This window comes from Oreochromis aureus, linkage group 14 (genome assembly GCF_013358895.1).
Source record: "Oreochromis aureus strain Israel breed Guangdong linkage group 14, ZZ_aureus, whole genome shotgun sequence".
Lineage (NCBI taxonomy): Eukaryota > Metazoa > Chordata > Actinopteri > Cichliformes > Cichlidae > Oreochromis > Oreochromis aureus.
The window spans coordinates 3,792,177-3,811,173 of NC_052955.1; the positions used below are offsets into that span (position 1 = coordinate 3,792,177).

Genomic DNA, 18,997 nt, shown 5'->3' on the forward strand with positions numbered 1-18,997 from the left:
ACGCACACACATAAACACAAAAGTGACAGCGGCATGTGTGTTGCTAATGTCTGTGTGTTTGAGTTTGCAGTTATATTGACAGAGCACACGAAGAATGTGTGATGAGCATGATGCTGTTTTTTGTACGTGCGTGTGTGTGTGTACCTGTTTAGACATCTTTGTGGGGACCAAAAGTTTGAATGCTACTATACTTTTGGGGGCCAACAGTCACTTATGGGGACCAAACGCTCGTCCCCACAAGTTTGAAGGCATTTTTCTCAAAATGTGTTTTCAGTGTCAGTGTTACAGTTAGGTTATGGTTAGGTTTAGCTGATGGTTCGGGTAAGCGGCTAAGGAACGCATTATGTCAAAGAGATGTCCTCACTAAGATATGAAAGTGTGTGTGTGTGTGTGTGTGTGTGGGTTCTTGGGGGAGAGTTTTGTATCTTGATAGAAACTGAGACATGTAAAGTGACACGATGAGTGTTTGAAGTTGTACGTTGTACAACAGGTACAACGTGTTAGCGGTTACGGACAGGTTGTTGGGTTTGTTAGCACGGGAAGCGCTCATTGAGCTTTTTACCTGTAAGCAGATAAAAGCCACTATGATGATACCAACCTTTACTTTAGTCCCATCGCGGTGCCTCATGTTGAGCTACTTCGATGGTGCAGTCTTGGTGTTTTCACCAATGAGTGAGGTTCGGATATAAGTGAGACCCGAGGGAAACCTTACATCCTCATAATGAGGCAGGCCCACCTTAAAGCACACCCTAAGGGTACAAATGGAGTTCCCCATAAACTTCAGTTGATTTAAAGTCTGCAAGCAAAAAAAAGAGAAAAAAAAGGATTTTATCCCATGAATGGAAAAATCTTCTGGGCCAGAAAGAATCTGGTGTCAAACCAGTCAAACCAACTTCAGCCCAACTACAGTTTACACTCCCTGAGTACAGACTGTGCCCTGCTGTTGCACTCGGAGTGTAAACTGTGTGCGACATTTGTTCTTTGGATTTGGGGTGAGTGGTCTTTTGAGTGGAAAGTGAAATGACAGAGCATTAAAGCCATGAGTTTGTATTTATCTCTAGGCCTGCAAACCTTGCATTTCACATTTTGCCTGTGATATAAACAGAGTATTAGCACAGTGCTCTGTTCCGGTTCAGTTCGAGTAGGCACCACAGATTAATAATGTGCAGCATTTTCACACCTGTGCAGCAGCCTGATCTTTCCCATAAATGACCTCACTGAGCATCATTTGAGAGTGCACATGTTTCAGCACAATTGGACATCAAATTGTTTTTAACCTGCCAGCTAGTGAGCATGAAGTTCATGTAATATCAGATTGTGTGCCTGTGAGAATAGCTCAGTTAATTGCTTGCAGTGGCTGGCTGTTCTCTGTCCTGCATGCTCTATCCTGCTTTTTAACCCCTTTAATAACAAACTCAGGTCTACTGCTGATTGCAAACAGCAGAAAGCAGAGAAAGAAAGAAGAGAGACTGCATGAAACTCAAGACATGCGTGGGTAGAAGTAAATTATAACCAAAAACTGAGGATTAACTACAATGTGGTGTCTGTTTTACTGGAGTTCTTTGTGGAGCATCTTACACTGTACAAGGTTAGGTATAATAGCACCATGAATATCAGTGTGAAGGTATCCTGTATGTGTCCTGTGTTGTGTACCCTTATATTGTATATTAGGCTCACGCTGACCAAGGACACATCTGTTTGCCAGCACAAAACAAGCGTTTCAAGGACGTGTGCTGCCTCTTAAAGCAGAGGTAAGGACAGTGTAAGCATCTGCAGCAGCAGCTATAAAGCAGAGCAGACCAGCACTGCAGCTTCTCAGCAGTAACAATGGTTTTATAGGCAATGAAAACTTATAGTGGATGGCTGCTAATGGTGTTTGGATGAGTCTACCAGAAGCTAATAGCAGTTATGGGATTTTGAGTTTGAGAAGTGATGGGAGTGTAAAGGCTTCTCGCCTCATAGGTTGTTGGATTATTATTAGCTAGTACAAACTCTGAAACTTGGGAATAATCCCTTTTATGCTATCAGTGTCATCAAATGCCAAAATATAGACTAGGCATGTGTGTGCTACTCTTACAGGCAGCTGCCTTCACTAGACCTTCGTTCAGGTTTTCTCCTCTTTGACATATTGTCTCTGTTGCAGCAATGTTCTCGTCTGTATTTGTAGCAGAACGTAGTAAACAGGCAATGCAGGCGTGAGTGAATGCTAACCTGCAAGGGAGTACTAACCTGACTTTGTATGTGCACAGCACAAAGAGCCAATCATTGCTGTTGTATTTAAAGTCCGGTTTAGTTACTCAACAATGCGACTGGCAGTTTGAGATTGCTGTTGAATGTAATGGCTCTGTGGACAATATTGGACCCTGTGAAAAAGGAACGTCACTGGTCCGCGTGGGTGAAAGATTAAACCCTTGACACCAACAGTGAGGGGATCTGGTGGCTCTGTTATTCAGTGGGAGCATTTTGCTGCCGTGGTTTGGGTTCTCTTGGCCGCTTAGACATTACGGTCACTGCAAGTCAAATTATTATATACGCATATACACAAATTATTCTGTCCCACTGAATGCTCTGATGACGGTGAAGATTATCACACAACGTCATCGGATATCTGAATACCTGGGAGATTTTGAGTGTCTGTCACCACCATAGTCAAACCACCAAGTACCGACATAGCTTGTGTTTTTATTTCCATTATTTTGTCACCTGTCTGTGTTTTTGCTTGTATGTGCTGAGGGAAACAATCCTCAGCTTCTAGGAAGGATTGTGTTTCACCGTCTTTCATCATATATAATGAATCACAGGATTCATTTTTTAATGATGTGATTGCTTTTTAGTTGGTAAACAAATTTAGATGTAAAATGAGTGAGTCTCTTTCCCCAGAGAGGAGCGGCGCATTCAGTCAATATCCACAAATGACAATTTGACTGCCAATTGCTCAATTCAAAGCACAAAATCAACCTCTCATTGCTGACTGAATGGGTTTTTCAGCTGCATCCCAGAGCAGCTTCCCTTTGTGACAAAGATCTTTCAAACGGCTTAGACATCATTTAAATTTCCTGCAGGCTTCAAAAATTCTAAAACCACTTTTTCCACCATTGTTGTGTTAAACTTGGCTTTGCTTTTGTGAACACGCAAACTTTTGCATGCTAGTTTTAGTTAAGCACCACGGCAAGTGTTTACAGTAACAGTTTGGCTAATAGTAGCTTAGTGTGTCTAGGAAGTAGAGCTTATTAGAATGAAGACTAATGAAGATGAAGATCATTGATCAGCTGGCGTGAGCAGCGTTAAAGCAGGATCTAATTTTAAAACTGCAAAATGTGATTCTTTCCACACAGTGGGCAGCTGTGGCTGTGGTGAGATACAGAACAGAGCGATGACTTTGACTGTATGTAGTTATTAACACCATTATTATACATAAACAGTAAAGACTGATATATTTTAAACAACACATTTTTGAACATTCGCTTGGAAAAGTTTCAGTATCTTTTCTTCAAAACCATTTTGATTGGAGCTGATTTTCACATTTTGTCTTTTCATTTGCAGAGCTTTGGAGCAATAACAGGTTTGCTCCAGGAATAACTGTGAATCCCACTGTCTCGTGTCTCTGTGTGTCATTTGTACGCTTTGTATTCATTTGTACTTTGTGCTCGCTTCTCATCGTTTGGAATCCATTCAGATCTTTTCTTTCCCACATCATGTAGCCACATTAAAGATGCCTCTTTGCTATTAAACATTAGAGGTTTTTGGTTGCAAATAGGAGCCCCGGCGTCGAACAATAGTGATGAGCAGGCATGCTGAACAAAAGCATCTCAGTCAGAGAGGCAGATTTTAGTTTGCTGCTAATGGGGACCAGCACTCGGAGACTTAAAACCATCATCTCCACTGGCTTAGAACAGAAACCACAGGGGAGGAATAAATGAATGAATTGAGGAGCGAGCAGGAGAGAAGCGGTAGGAAAATAAAGGAGGATTTAATAAACGAAATGGAGGCGATAAATTTGTGAAGACTGTTATTAGAGCTCGTATTGTATTCTCTAGGTTTGGATTTCACAACTCTTGGTTGAACAATAGAACAATCAAGCTTTTTATTATCAAGATGTGTTTCCTGCGTTGCTCACAGTCGTCTCTGCCTCCACAGCACATTCATCTGTTAAAAACGGTCGTCTGCAGAGATGTAAATGAAGATATGGAGCAGCAGTGATTATTGTCGCCCTACATTACCAAACACATTCTTAACACAGTTGTGGTGCAGATGTTTTGGAGCTGAATATCTTACAACAAAGTACATCTGACTATGTATATATATATGTATATATGTATATGTATATGTATATATGTATAGATATATATCTATATATACATATATATTAGATATATACTTTTTTTAACACTTTTTTTTAACACAACTTGACAGTATTTTTAAAGGAACGCTAAGTTACCAGTTATCAAGCTAACTCACCAAGTTTTGAGCATTTATAAAATGATTAACGTTTGATTATATCTTAACAGTATTTGTCAGTTAGTAGTAGAACTGTGGTTTTAATTATGTTTCTCCAGAGTAGGGCTACAACTGAGCGGCACAGCTAGGGTCCTGTTAGCTAATAACAGCTAAAGAATCAAGGGAAGACGTGATGATAGTTTATCTGGGCCAATACGAAGTATCTTGAAACATATCTCAGTTTTCTAACTTTAAGGTTTTTTTGTTTTGTTTTCATCAGATCAAATTACAACAATGCTAAATACATTTGAAGTAGCAAAAATAGATATGACAACAGGAGAAGGTCTCAGTTCATATCAAATTAGTCACATGGATACTTTATCCTTGTCAGTATTGCTTATTGTCAGTAATAGTTAATGCTGTCCGTCTCTGATGCTGGTAAACCTTTTATAAAGAAGCTTAGTTATGCTCATCAGTGTTTGTCAAAATACCAGAACTGCATATTTTCACTGTTAGTTTGTCTTTAAAGGTCACGAGCTACATTTTCTTTTCAGCTGGAGGCAAAATGAAATCCTCCTGATATTCATTCACACATTTTGCCAACAAGTTGTTTTAAACTCCTCCTAATCTGCCAAAGTTTCAATTTGTTTCTTGTGATTTTTCAAGAGGGATTCTTGTTTTCTGTCTTCTCTGATCCTGCATTACTCCCTGTAGGGAAATTCAGTGTTATCTCTTCTTTCCCACAGCTCGGTCAGAGTTAAGCTGCTAAACATAAAGGCTATAGCCTGTGGGGATTCATCCCTAAATTCAGCAAAGGTGTGCAGAGGAAAGAGCACTCCCTATGCCCCCAGAACAAATAAATCAGAGAGGCGTGCTTTGGAATAAGTGCGAGCATTGAGGGAAAGCTGCCAGACAGTGATGTTGAAAGAACAAAAAGTTTAGATGCTCTCAAAGCTCCTTCACCTCTTCAAGTTATCATCTGACTCCCACAAGACAGAAATCCAATTTGGCATGTAAAAAGTAGGCTTTGATAAATTGCATGTTCCTGTTTTTCCTGCAGATCTGTTGGTGTGTAAAGGCAAGGCAAGTTTATTTATATAGCACAATTCAACAACAAGGTGATTCAAAATGCTTTACAGAGACATTAAAAACAAAAACAAATAAAAAGCATGATTTAAAATTGATTAAAACAAGGAAACAAACAAACAAACAAACAAAACAGTATATAAAATCAAATATCAAAACAGTAGATAAAATCAGAACAGTAGATAAAATCAGAACAGTAGTTAAAAAAATAGGTTTTTAAAAGTAAACTTAAATTTAAACTGGATTTGGATTTGGTGCTTTATTCAAATGCAGCTGAGAATAGGTGAGTCTTCAACCTGGATTTAAATAAACTGAGTGTTTCAGCTGATCTGAGGCTTTCTGGGAGTTTGTTCCAGATATAAGAGTTAAAAGCATACTGGGTCAGGGGACTGATAACACTGATCCAGATGACCTTCTGGTCCATACTGGGTCAGGAGGTCACTGATGTAGCTTCCTAAACCATTCAGACCAGCATCAGAACTTTAAAGTCTATCCTCTGATGGACAGGCAGCCAGTGTAAAGACCTCAGAGCTGGACTGATGTGGTCCACTTTTTGGTCTTAGTGAGGACTCTAGCAGCAGAGTTCTGAATGAGCTGTAGTTGTCTGATTGATTTTTAGGTTGACCTGTAAAGATGCTGTTACAGTAATCAAGCCTACTAAAGATGAATGCATGGACTAGTTTTTCCAGGTCCTGTTGAGACATCAGATCTTTTATCCTTGAAATATTGATGTGATAGTAAGCTGACTTTTGTTATTGTCTTAATGTGTTTTTCTAAGTTTAGGTCTGCACCCATCACTACACCCAAATTTCTCGCCTGGTTTGTGGTTTTAGGTGTATAGATTGAAGTTCCCTGGTGACCTGTAATCGTTTTTCTTTGGCACCAAAGACTATTACCTCAGTTTTATTTTTGTTTAGCTGGAGAAAATTGTGGCACAACCAGTCATTAATTTCCTCAATGCATTTACCAAGAGCCTGTACAGGGCCTCGGTCTCCTGGTGACATTGTGATATATATTTGTGTGTCATCTGCATAGCTGTGATAGTTTATTTTGTTGTTCTTTATAATCTGTGCCAGTGGGAGCATGTAAATGTTAAACAGAAGGGGTCCCAAGATGGAACCTTGGGGAACTCCACATGTGATACTTGTCTGCTCAGATGTGAAGTTACCTATTGATACAAAGTATTTCCTGTTTTCTAAGTATGTTTTGAACCAAAGAGTGCAATAACGCATTAATGTTCTCACACCCTCAGTACAAGAGCTTGTTAGCTGATTGTTTAAAACGAGTGTGTGTTGTAGACTGTTTGTCCTCACCAAATTCATGAAGCCAATAAGATTTTTTCAGTCCCACAGCCTCAGAGAGGAATCCATTTAGGACTTAGGGGATTCTGGATGGCGGTGTTGGTAGAAGATCTTTGCTAAGCTTGTTTGCACCTCATTTGCTGCGTGTTCTTGGGTATAAGCTGCAAATTCTCACTGAAAAGAGGCCCTACCTGTAACAACTGATCCCTGAGTTATGCTGTGTCTTGCTGAAGGACACTTCAGCAGAGCAGCTGTGTTTGTCACTGAGATTTCAGTTCTTCTGGCTGAATGGCTCTTCCTCCTGCCCAAAGTGCCACAATAAGAACATCACAACAACCCTGTAGACACACAACGAAGTTTGCTCATAGATTTTTTTCTTATTCTTTTCCCCTTTTTCAGCTCAATCTGTCTTCTTTTCTTTTTTTTCTTGTTTTTATAGCATTTCCTGCTCATTCATTTCCTGCAAACCTTGTTTATGTTACATAAGTGAGCAGTGAAAAAGTCGCTCGTCTCTCTGGAGAGAAACATCTCTCCTCTCCCTCTCTTAGCTTCAGGTGTAGTTGCACATTTCGATGCTGCATCTTTTATGAATGGACACCTCTTCATCTAATAAGTCTGTTGAGGCTGACAAATGATTGCTTCCTTTTTTGCATAAGTTCTTTTCCTGTCATAGTAAGAGTCGGAGTTCCCAGCACGGCGCACACAGTCATGATGTGGGAGAAAAAGAAAAGGCAGAGCTTGTCAAGAGTTAAATACTCGGCTGCAACCTGCCCCAGTCTGACACGGGAGAAGGCGTTAGACACCGACAGGAAAATTCTCCAGCGTCAGAACCATCAAAGAGTATGCCACTGAGGTTTGAGGTGACAAGCCAACAGCTCTGAAGATCCTGCCACCAAACAAGCTCAGAGAGGCCAGTAAGCATCAAAGCCTGTAAGACAGAGGAAAGTCCACTTTCTGAGAGGGAAGAAAGTAGAGGCAGCATGGTGGCACTGTTACTTCATAGCAAGAAGGTCCTGAGTTCAGTTCCACCATCAGGTCTTTCTGAGTGGGTTCTTTCCGGGTACTCCGGCTTCCTCCCACAGTCCAAAGACATGCAGTTAGTGGGGATGGGTTAATTGGTAACTCTAAATTGCCCATAGTTGTGAGACAGGCCTAACACTGTCTCTATGTGTTAGCCCTGCAGCAGACTGGCGACCTGTCCAGGGCGTATCCTACCTCTTACTTTAAGACTGATCTCAAATTAAACATCCAGCTCTGTATGGAGTCGGTCTGTACCATGTTGCCTGTTATCTTTAGAGGTCTAATGTAATGCTCCATCAGTGCACCAAACACAGACTCCATTTCGACTTGTTCTTCAAAGTTTTTGGCACAAAATATTTTGTCATGAAGAAAATGACCTGACAGGCTCGAGCAGCACTTGATTATCGCCTCACCTGGTTCTTTCTCGCTGCACATAGAGCCCACTCACACTGAAAGTGCAGCTTTGAAGTAGAGACCAGAGATGCAGCATCTCAGGTCTATGCTCTTCATCATCTTTGTTGTTCTTGATGCAGTGCCTGAACCCCTCCCAGCTGCTGACAGGCTGGTGAATGGGTGTTTTCACCGTGCACTTTATAGTGGTGATTGAAAAAAATCACATCAGTGCTAATTCTAGTAATCCCTGTAATGATCCTGCTGGTTCCTGACACCAAGGTAAATACTGCCAAGTGTGCTTGTCAGGCTGCCGATAAGATTGTTGAGTGCTGTTAATATTCTGGACCGCAGCATCGCACATCCCGATCTTCAGTGTACTTTTGATTTACTTCACTGGTTCCTGGTTAGGACTAGATCCTTTTAGGACATCGTGCAGTGATATTTTAGACAGGTCTTTTATTTTTGTGTCAAGGTTTTCAGCGTGCCAGTGTCCCTGTGCACAAAGCGCCGGTTTGTTGTGGTGGAACTTGACAGATCCCTGACCTCAGTCCCATCCAAGGAGCGTGTGTGTGTGCGTGCATGCTTCGTGTTGCTGTCTGCACCTGTTCACTTGCATCCAGTGTGTGTTTGGCGTAGTGTGAGCGTGTCAATTGTGTTAATCCATCAGCGGAAAGGCTTCCCCTCTGGGTTTCCTCATTGTTGTTTAACTGAGAACTTTTCCTCTCAGTCAGCACAAACACACACAAGCGGAGAGAGAGGGAGGTGCATGCTGTTTGCTCAGGGCCAGAAACAGCACCTGGACTGAAGCATCCAGCTGAATTCACCACACTTCCAAAGCTGACAGCTCACTGCACAGACCACTATTTTTATCTCCCCTTCTTCCTCTTCTTTTATCTGTCTGTCATCTCTTCCATTCACTTCTTTTCTCTTTGTTCTTCTCCACCTTTCCGTCTTCTTGCTCTCTTGGTGTCCAAGTCTTTCTTTTTGCTGTTACATGTTGCGGTCTTGAGCAGGGAGCATTTTTGAAAACTTTTCTCACCGTTGAGTTCAAAGCTGACATTGACGTTCGGCGCTGGTGAAGGAAACAGGCTGAAAATTGATTGATATGCGTGCTGCGTTTGCTTTAAATCAAACTCCAAAATGCCGATTCTGTGCAGCGTAGGTCGTCTTACGGCACGTATAGAGTCATGTTTACTGTGACCGTTCCAGATACTTAATTTATGAATTACAAATCTGTCCCTGTGTTCATTTAGCCAGCGTAAATGTAATCTTTCAAGTTTCTAATTATTCTCCACACATCCCTGAAGGCCTTCCTCTTATTCAAGGGCACTCATTAATCAAACACGCATGTGAACATACACTTCACATATGCAGGCAGGGTGAGCCCAGGGAACAGATACAGGAGGCATACACAGCGTTGTGGAAATACCATGAATACATTTACAACATAATTATAAATTCTCACACAATATTCTTGCAGAAAACACTGCTGCTGGGAAGTATGTAAAATGTGCCACCTCTAAGTATGAGAAGAAGTTTCAAGCCCAGACTTTTCTGCTGCCATCCTTCATTTCACATTTTCTTTGTCAGGTTGGTATTCATTCATTCATGCATGCATATGTTGATGTATTTAGCCTTTGCTCCAATCTCTTAACAGACTGCAGTTGCTTCTCTCAGTCAGTAATCAAGTCGTTCTTCCTTTTTGAGCCCTATTTCTGCTGTGCGATCTTAGCTTAAAAGATGGTAAACATGAAATATTCATGCTGAAATCTCTGGTTGTGACTCACAAAGTTGGTCTAAGTTAAAAGGAGACAATATGTTCTTCATTTATTTATTTGTTTTCTGTTTTTTCTTTTGTGACACTGAGGGACTGAGGCTAACAACACAACACTCTCTTTACACATTTTCAGGCTAAAAAAGAATTAATAAATATTCCACTACTGCAGATTCCTACTTATCACGCTTAGAAAATAGTTTGCTGTGAGGATTTTTTTAGCAATTTTCTTCTTCTTATTATTATTATTTTTAATTGGCTGTAAAAGTGTTTAGTTCTACTGTGAACGTGGCCATTTTTTATGTGGCAGCCAAAGGGGAATGCCCTGCTTTTGTAGCCACTGGCTGCAGGAACTACAGCTCGCTTTCATGCTGTCAGTCTGTCAGAACGTTGCTGCTTGACTATAACGCAACACAAACAAAAAGAAGCAGCCACATCCTCGTGGCTCTATTGAGCTACTGCACCTCACAGATAATTATTTACCCAAAAAATCTGAACTCTCTTCTTCCTTAAGCAGCACAGCATTGGGTTTGGTTTTTTAGTTTAGGACAGGGGTGGGGAAGTCCAGGCCTCGAGGGCCGGTGTCCTGTAGAGTTTGGATATCACCAAGAATCAAATGATTCGTTCATTACCAGGCCTCTGGAGAACTTCAAGACATGTTGAGGAGGTCATTTAGCCATTTAAATCAGCTGTGATGGATCAAGGACACATCTAAAACCTGCAGGACACCGGCCTTTGAGGCCTGGAGTTGGACACCCCTGGTTTAGGATATCCAAAATTCACTGAAGATAGGCTTTATCTATTTATCCTGATAAAAACCGTTTTCCAGTTTTCTTACTTTTATGGTAAATAATTCCACATATAGTGAAGTTTGCTCTCCTTATGCAGCTTGAGTTTATTGCCTCAGTTAAAAGCTGTATTTACCTTTGCACCACATCACATGATCTTATACACGTTTTGGAAAAGAACCGTGTTGATACGCTCTCTCTGTCCTCAGTGTCAGTGAAACCTCATGAATCATTACAGCTGTGTGCAGTGCTGACAGTACAAAGGAAACAGATTTTATTTTAATGCAGAGGACAGCGCGCTTAAAAAATAGATTAAGCAGGTTTTGATGTTTTACTAATTGCTGTACTTGTAGATGAGGTAAAAATGGAGAAATGTGTTTTAACCGGGCAGGAAGGAAACATATTTTGACATGTTAAAGCTCTGAAAAATGTTTTGACGTTAAGAGGTGCTGACAACATGCTAAAGTTAGTGTTTAATGTAATTTTAGGAATATTTCGTGTTTTGACACAGTGCTAAGGGTTTTTATGTATTTGACATAATGCTAGAATAATCCAGAGTTGTTTATATTTAGATATTAAAGTCCCTGATCCCAACAACAAAATGCCAAATCTTCCTGCTCTCATTAACCTAAATCTGGATGACAGACCTTTTGAAGTCCTTTTAATGATTTATTTTTAATGGCCTTTTGTAGATAAAGCAAACACAGCAGCAGACGAGCAGCCAAACATTTCTGTGCTCTGTGTATCTCTGTGTGTCAGCTTCTCTGCGTTTGTGTGTGGTTTTTATACACATGCGTCCGTCTCCATCGCCGTTTCTGTGAGGCGATTCTGGCAAGACGTGACAGAGTGCAAGCAAAACAAGGTGTGTTACCTGGTGCTGTGTGACACCTGTCGGCCACCGTCCACCGTCCAACCTCACAGTCAGACTGACCTTCCCAAAACAACAACAGTGTGTGTGTGTAATTCTGTCCTGCTGTGTTGAGTGTGTGTGTTCTGTCTGTTCTGCTCCTCGAGTGTATGCTCAGCACCCTGCATACCCACAAACAGACAGATGGACAGGTATGTAAGAAAACAATGGAAATTTCCATGACAGTTTCTTTTGTACATGATCTGATGGTCTGCTGGAAAATCAGCTTTCCTGTTCTCCCTCTTTCCTATCAAATATATTCTTTTCCAATGGCAGTTCTTCATATTAATTTATTATGAGTTATTATGAGGTAATAGCGCTGGTGTGTGTACCAATAATCCCTCTGAACCAAAAGCTTAGCTCTAAAAGTTCAGGTTTAATTTTTTTTGTGAATAAAGGAGTACCTGAAGTAGCTTCTTCTGTATCTTCTTGTGAGTCTGGGAAACAAATGACTGTTTCACCTCATGATTATACTGTTAAGTATTTAGCGTGTGTGAAACTAATGTGACTTATAGAAACAAGTGCTACCTGTACTGCTGATATGTTGTTACCAGTGAATGAGGCTGACATTGGCCAATAGACTGGTTAATCTGATGCATCATCCCTATTTTCCTCTACTCTTGGCTCTACAGCTGTAGTACAATGTTCATCTCAGGTTGGCTTTACAAGGAGGAACTAAACTCTTTTTTTGAACTATGAGTCATGCAGCTGAGTCCAAAAAAAAATATGGCATTGGAATTGAGCATAACATGTTAATCATGACCTAAAGTTTTAAAACCATGGTGGTATATTTATTGTAACTGTCCAAAAAAAGTGTAACCATATCTTGCTGTGCCTTTTCACCCTTAGTTTATCCACTACACTGACTTCATCATTAACTCCTCCTGATCGACCATATGTGACAACCAACTCATATCTCCACTGGTTTCAGACTCCTTCATATATACTGCTGCACTTCAAATACAAATACAGCTCCTAAATTCCTCTACTGTGTCTTTTTTCCAATCCAATCCAATTTTATTTATAAAGCACTTTAACATACCCAGCACAGGACCAAAGTGCTGTACAGAAAATAAGTTAAAAACAATAGAATAACAGAAAACAGCAAAAATAAATATATAAAACACACAATACTTAAAAGTTCAAACAGCCTTCAAACAAGATAAAACAGCATAGAATCAACTAAAAACAACTAAAATAAAAATAAAAAATAAATACATTGTTTTATGAGTATGCATTAATATTTACAGATCAATGATAGATTGTGAAGTGTCTCGGTATTTTCTTTGCAGGTTTTGTTAAAAAAATAAAATAAAATTAGAAACAGATGAAATGAAACTGCATTCTTAATGCTTTGGTTCACCCTGTTCAGTGTGTTTCTGAGTATTTCAGTTTTATTTTTTGCTTTCTTTTTTCCTCTTTTTTGTCTGCTGATTGAATGGATTTGATTTGGACACAATGGACTTGATTAAGGAGTCATTAAAGATTAAGGTGGGCTGCTTAAGCTCTTAATTGGTACGGAAAATATTAAACTGGCATAAACAGACAGTCGGCCCTTGCACATAAATATGAAAACATTTGTTTGATGTTAGAAGGAAAAGAATTCCTATGGATGTACTGAATTTAGTCATTGAACCTAAAGCACTAAAATTCTTGGGTTTATAAAATAAATAAAATCTTTAAGCGTTACTGGTTTTGCCTGTGTGTTCTGGTTTATTTGACTCTCCTCATGTCAGCAAACTGAGGCGTCAGTTGGACCGTAAGAGTGTAATAAACCGTCACCGATGGCGTTGGTTTCTCTTTTTCCACCCTATGATCTTCATAACTTGATGTGATGGTTTGGTTGAATGGAGATTCTCAGTGAGACATACTGAAGCGGGAAGCAAGGCACCAGTGTTACTTCCCACCTCAAGACTGGTATTTATTGAGGAGGTTTGATGTTTATTATTTGTGCCGTGGTATGTACATATCAAATATGTAAAGGTTTATTAGATACGCATGAATAATTGTATATTCCTGAAATAACTCAACTCTGAGCACTTGTCTCATTCACACATTCATACGAGCACATTTTTATTTGCTATGTATCTAAAATTCAGCAACTTGGGGTTAGTATCCTGCCCAAGGATATTTGGATATTTGGCATGCAGATTGGAGCTGCCAGGGATCGAACCACCAACCTTCTGATTCACCTTCTCTTCCTGAGCTTCCACCCCAACTACACTAAAAGTAAAATCCATTTTCTTCTACTTATCTGGGCTGTGGAGCCAGGAGTCTATGGAGATATTAACACCTTGTTTTCCAGGCAAATATCAACAAATTCTTAAGCCAGACAAAAGACACGAATCTTTCAGCATGTCTGGAGTCTGCCCAGGTTGGACATGCCCAAAACACTTTCATTATGAAGACGTCCTAATCAGATGCCTGAGCCACCATATCTATCATACAGAGGAACAACGGCCCTCCTGCATAACCCACACATCCACACCACTGCAGAGACTACCTGTCAACATTCACTGACCAAGATAGTTGAACTCCTCAACTTGAATAGGCTGCCCAACCAAGAACATAGAATCCATCCTTTACTTTGTGAAAATCATGGCCTCAGACTTGGAGGCGGTAAATCTCATTCCAGCCATTTCACAGTCAGCTAAAAAACCAGCCCATGGATGCAAATCATCATTCAGTGAACCCTCTCCATAAATCACCTCCTAAATACAGTGGAAGAGTTTGATTCCCAGAGTGTTTCCTGGAGCTATATTGTTGAGGGCACATTATCTTTGGTAAGATGTACCAAGAAAAATTGGTCTTGGGTATGGAGCCAGTCCAAGGGCAAAAGACACTAAGAACAACAAGTCTAAGAAACTAACAGACTTGCCTCACCCTCAAGGTTCAAGGTTACTTTATTTATACCTGTAGGTAAATTTGGTTCCCAGAAAAATGATGCATCCCTTCACTAAACACAAATGCCTATTTGAACCTGACAGACACATATTTGGTAATTAGACAAGATGAATTAAATAAAAATACAGTTCCTTTTAAGTTTAGTGACAGTAGCTGTTTTAAGAATGCTTTGTCCTGCATCTTGGAACTAGAACCTCCGTCCCGGGGGACGAAGCTGAAATTCACCCTGTAGAAGATGGGAACCATTATTCAGAACTGATAAAGCCATCTGTTGCACCTGTTTAGAGTACAGGCAGGCTAAACAGGGCTGTGACTCACCTGTCAGACCACTGGACCATCTCACTATCTGATTTGGTGAGTTTTTCTCTGTGACAGAGGTCTGACCAAACCATGCCACCAAACAAACCGATAAAACAGATGAAAGATGAAAGAACAATAAAACAAAGTTAAAATTGTTCAGTCAATTTTCATCAAAAGTCAGCTTTTCATTGGTTATGGTCCCAAGATATTTATATGATATATTTATATATTTATATGCTCTATTTTCAGACCCTGGAGAAAAGCTTGAAGCACGATATTATTGGCTTACCCCACGAGGCCCAGTAGCACTGAGAGTGAGCCACACTGCTCCACCCTGCTGTGGGTCACAGGAGTTTTAGATGTGTGGTGGTTTGAGGATCGGGCAGCAGTCAGTTGGGAGGATTGCCAGTCTGATCTCTGACTGTTCAAACTGACTTCAGGGATATTGAAAAGTAAAATGTTTGATGTAAATCTGATTCTATAAGCTGTGCCAGAAGTTTTAAATAAATGCATCTGCAGGGGTTGTGAAAAGCAAACACTGATTAATGGCAATTTGGCTTCTGAAAATGTGTTTTCTTAAAAGATAAACAGCGACTCATTCATCAAAATGTCAACTACCAGCAACTTCTTTGTTTAAAACTACATTTATAATTTAAATTGCCACATGGAAACTAAACTGTTTACTAGAACTCCTCCTGTCTTTGCACTTTTTGTGTTTTTGTGCAAGCAAACCACTTTACAAGACAAAGGAATTAGAAGGAAAGGAATAGCCTTGCCTTTACCCGTTTTGCTCTCTTTCACCAATCAGTGCCAAAAAATATCGCTGTTAAACCCTAAAAACATCAAATTGAAGTGTTTTTCATTTCATTTTGATTGCGGCATCGATTGGCCTTGCGTGTGGCCGTGACTTTAGTATCTGATTCAGCGTGTGTCCACGCCTTTGACAAAGAGCCTGTAATGTATCTGTGGTGTTTACATTCCAGACACCAGCAGGCATCAGCACCTTTTTAATAACAAGGCCCAGTGTGCCCATATCTTTGATGAATAGTCTCATCCATACCTTTATTAAAAGTCCCGGCGTGCGTGCTCGTCTTTGATTAAGGGCCTCATATTTGTACGTATCTGTTGGTTAAAAGGCCCAGCGTGTCCATACCTGTAAATAGTTGTTCACTGAATGTCTTCTCCTTTGTGATCTACTGTGTGTGCACTGTTCTTAAATATGTGGGTACACTTTAGTGTAAAACACACGTCTGTTCTGTTTTTACCTTTCTGTGTCACTGCTGCCAGTTTCTTTAAGAAAGATCAGTGCGTCTATTCAAACATGTTTTCTGCTTTGCATGTTTGTTTCTGGTAAGCACCAATAACTGCAAGTGTGTTTAAAGCATAAAGAAATATGTTCTGTATTTGTCACCAGAAAGATAAAAATTATCAACCACTTAGCCCAATTTGAAAGATTTGTTTTTGTCACTCTGCAGCTGTTTCTCCCATGTGGGGAAAAAGTTACCCACAGTGTGGCTGAAAGGTTCAGTAGCTGTAATGTCGCATGTTGAGGATTGTTAACGGCATTTTTTTTAACACAGTAATTCATCATTGTAGCAAAAGAGACTTTATTTATTTTATATTGAGTGCATACTGCTCACAAACTAACAAGATTACAGTTCATGTTGGTGGGATGGACGTGAGAAAGTCAGATTGGCCTCATTTATCAATAAAAGTCAGATTTTCAGTGAATCCCAAGTAAGCAACTCTCCTTCATCGTATCTCCTCAAAAGGATGGCCGAGGCGTAGGAAGCTGCCCCTGACTGCAGCAGGGAAACCTGGTTGATTTTTAATGAAAAAAAAACCCTTTTCTTTGCACTCAGTAGGTGTTTAACGATATGGAAAGGGTGTGATGTTAAATGACATGTGAAAAGCTTAAAATGACTTGACGAGTTGGGCAAAAAGTTTCAAACGGTTGCTAAGTTAGCAGTGTTGTTGTTATCATTATTGCATTTTTTTCTTTACTTTAAAAAATAAAAAGGAAACTCTGGCATTCTGCCTGCGTTGAGCCTGGCTGATGGGAACATTTGACACGGGGATATGATAATCTAGAGATAAAAATGTGAGACAGGGCCATAAAATGCTTCTTTCCTGCTTCTTGATCCATTAAACACTGCGCTATAACAACATTAGTGTAATAACTCAAGAGCTGCTATTTCTAGCATGAGAAAACTTAGTTTTTGGACTTACACATGTTTGATGTGTGAAAATAGACTTTAACAGTCACATTTCTACCATGACAGCTATACATGATGGTCCCATAATGCTGGAGAGATTAATGTTGGAAACTCTATCGTTGCTTCATTATTAAGTGACGTATAATTGCATTGTGCAGTCCTTTACTGTGTGTCCCTGCAAATCTAAAGTTGTAGGGACAATGAGGACACCGCATCCAGTTCTGGCCTCTCGTTCACCCTGCCTGCTAGCCAGCCAGCTCTCCTCAGTGGCCCACTTCATATTTCTAAAGCCTCCAGTCTAATCAGACTAGCAGAGAAACAATGGTGTTAAACAGTATGAAAAGGCCACGCATGGTGTGTGTGTGTGTTTGTGTAAACGTATTAAAGCAGTCAGTAATTACCACGGTGCGTTCACACCCACACACATGCAGGCACCAGTATTAAAATGGGACTTTTGTTTCATTGTATTGTTGTTGTATAATTTGCATTATAACCCACAGAACTGGCCCACTTGATTCTAATTTGTTTCTAGTTCAGTACATGGCTTTGGATGGACTCCTTCTAGTCAACCACACTTTTGAAAGCTTAGTGGAATCGAAAAAAGAGCCAAAAGTTAACCTGAATATTAGGAAACTAGTGAAAAAAATCAGATTATGAAAATGTTATTGGAGCATAATTGCATGATATTTTATAAGGACTATTAGCATTTCGAATGCTCCAGCGAACAGTGTAAGATAAGTTTAAGATCTAATTAAAATCCTAATGTTCTGACCTGTCCTATAACATGATCGATCTGGACATGTGCAAGCTGTTGGATTTCTCTCACACTTCAAAACTAATCAAAACTATTCTTACTGTTTTGCTGCTGGTTCATGCAGAGTTTGCTGCTAAATCACACATGCAGTCAGCGAGAGCAATGGGCACAAGTTCAGATGACTTTAATGTAGGAATGATGGTGCACTTAAAGACACATTTAGTTAAATAGCTAATTCCCATAATATCCGTATGACATTATCAGCCGCGACAGTGATGACTTTATTGCCCGTTCTAACCACACACCTTTTCTCATTTATGGCACGAAGAGTTTTTAGAGAAGAATGAAAGAAGATCTTAAATTATAGTCATTACTTTTTTCTCTCTTTTCTTTTTAACATCAGACTTTTTCCTGTGTAACATACAGTTGACAGTTTAATGTGCTTATTTTGATCATCTGAAATACTGTGCAGTCATTACTTATCCATTTCACAATACCATCAGGGACTATACCTCCTGACTATGCCACTATGGAATATTTACATCTCTTCAGCAAAAAGAAGTAAGAGGCCTGAATCAGTCTAGGATTAAGACACACCGATGCTGGACAGCTCCTCAGACTGCTTGGAACAGCCTACATGCTGCCTTGTTTACTTTAAGCTTAAAACTTTTCTACTCTTTGAGAGATGCAGAACAGGTAATAGTCTGGTGAATTTCTGGCTACTGAGTCCTCCATTGTGCCTCCAGTGTGTTGTATTCAGGCATCACCCATCCTTTAAGTAAATGGAAAATTTCCAGAGGTGAAAAAGTGGCTGACATGAACTATTTGCCACTTTGTTTCTGCTAATGAGAAAAGGAAACCTTTCCCAGCCTGATCCTCTCAACATTTCTCTGAGTTCTTGTGTAAAAACAGCTTCAAAAACTACAAGGATACCAGAAAGAATTAATCTTGTTCCTCGGGATAACTTCACTTTACTTTAAAGGCACAGAAATGTAGACAGACCTGTTTGTGCTGTGAATGACTGACTGGCTTCACATTCAACGAAATCAATATGAACCATTAAGACGTTTGGAAAGTCAAAAGCCTGCACACTCTGTGCACATTTAACCAGTGTTAC

The 18,997-nt window shown here is 39.9% G+C and overlaps 1 protein-coding gene across 1 annotated transcript in view; it reads left to right on the plus strand.

Annotated features, from left to right (window-relative positions):
- The window catches only part of si:cabz01090165.1 (uncharacterized protein LOC100333421 homolog), a 380,989-nt gene that overhangs the window by 259,922 nt on the left and 102,070 nt on the right, over window positions 1–18,997 (plus strand). The window lies entirely within an intron of this gene.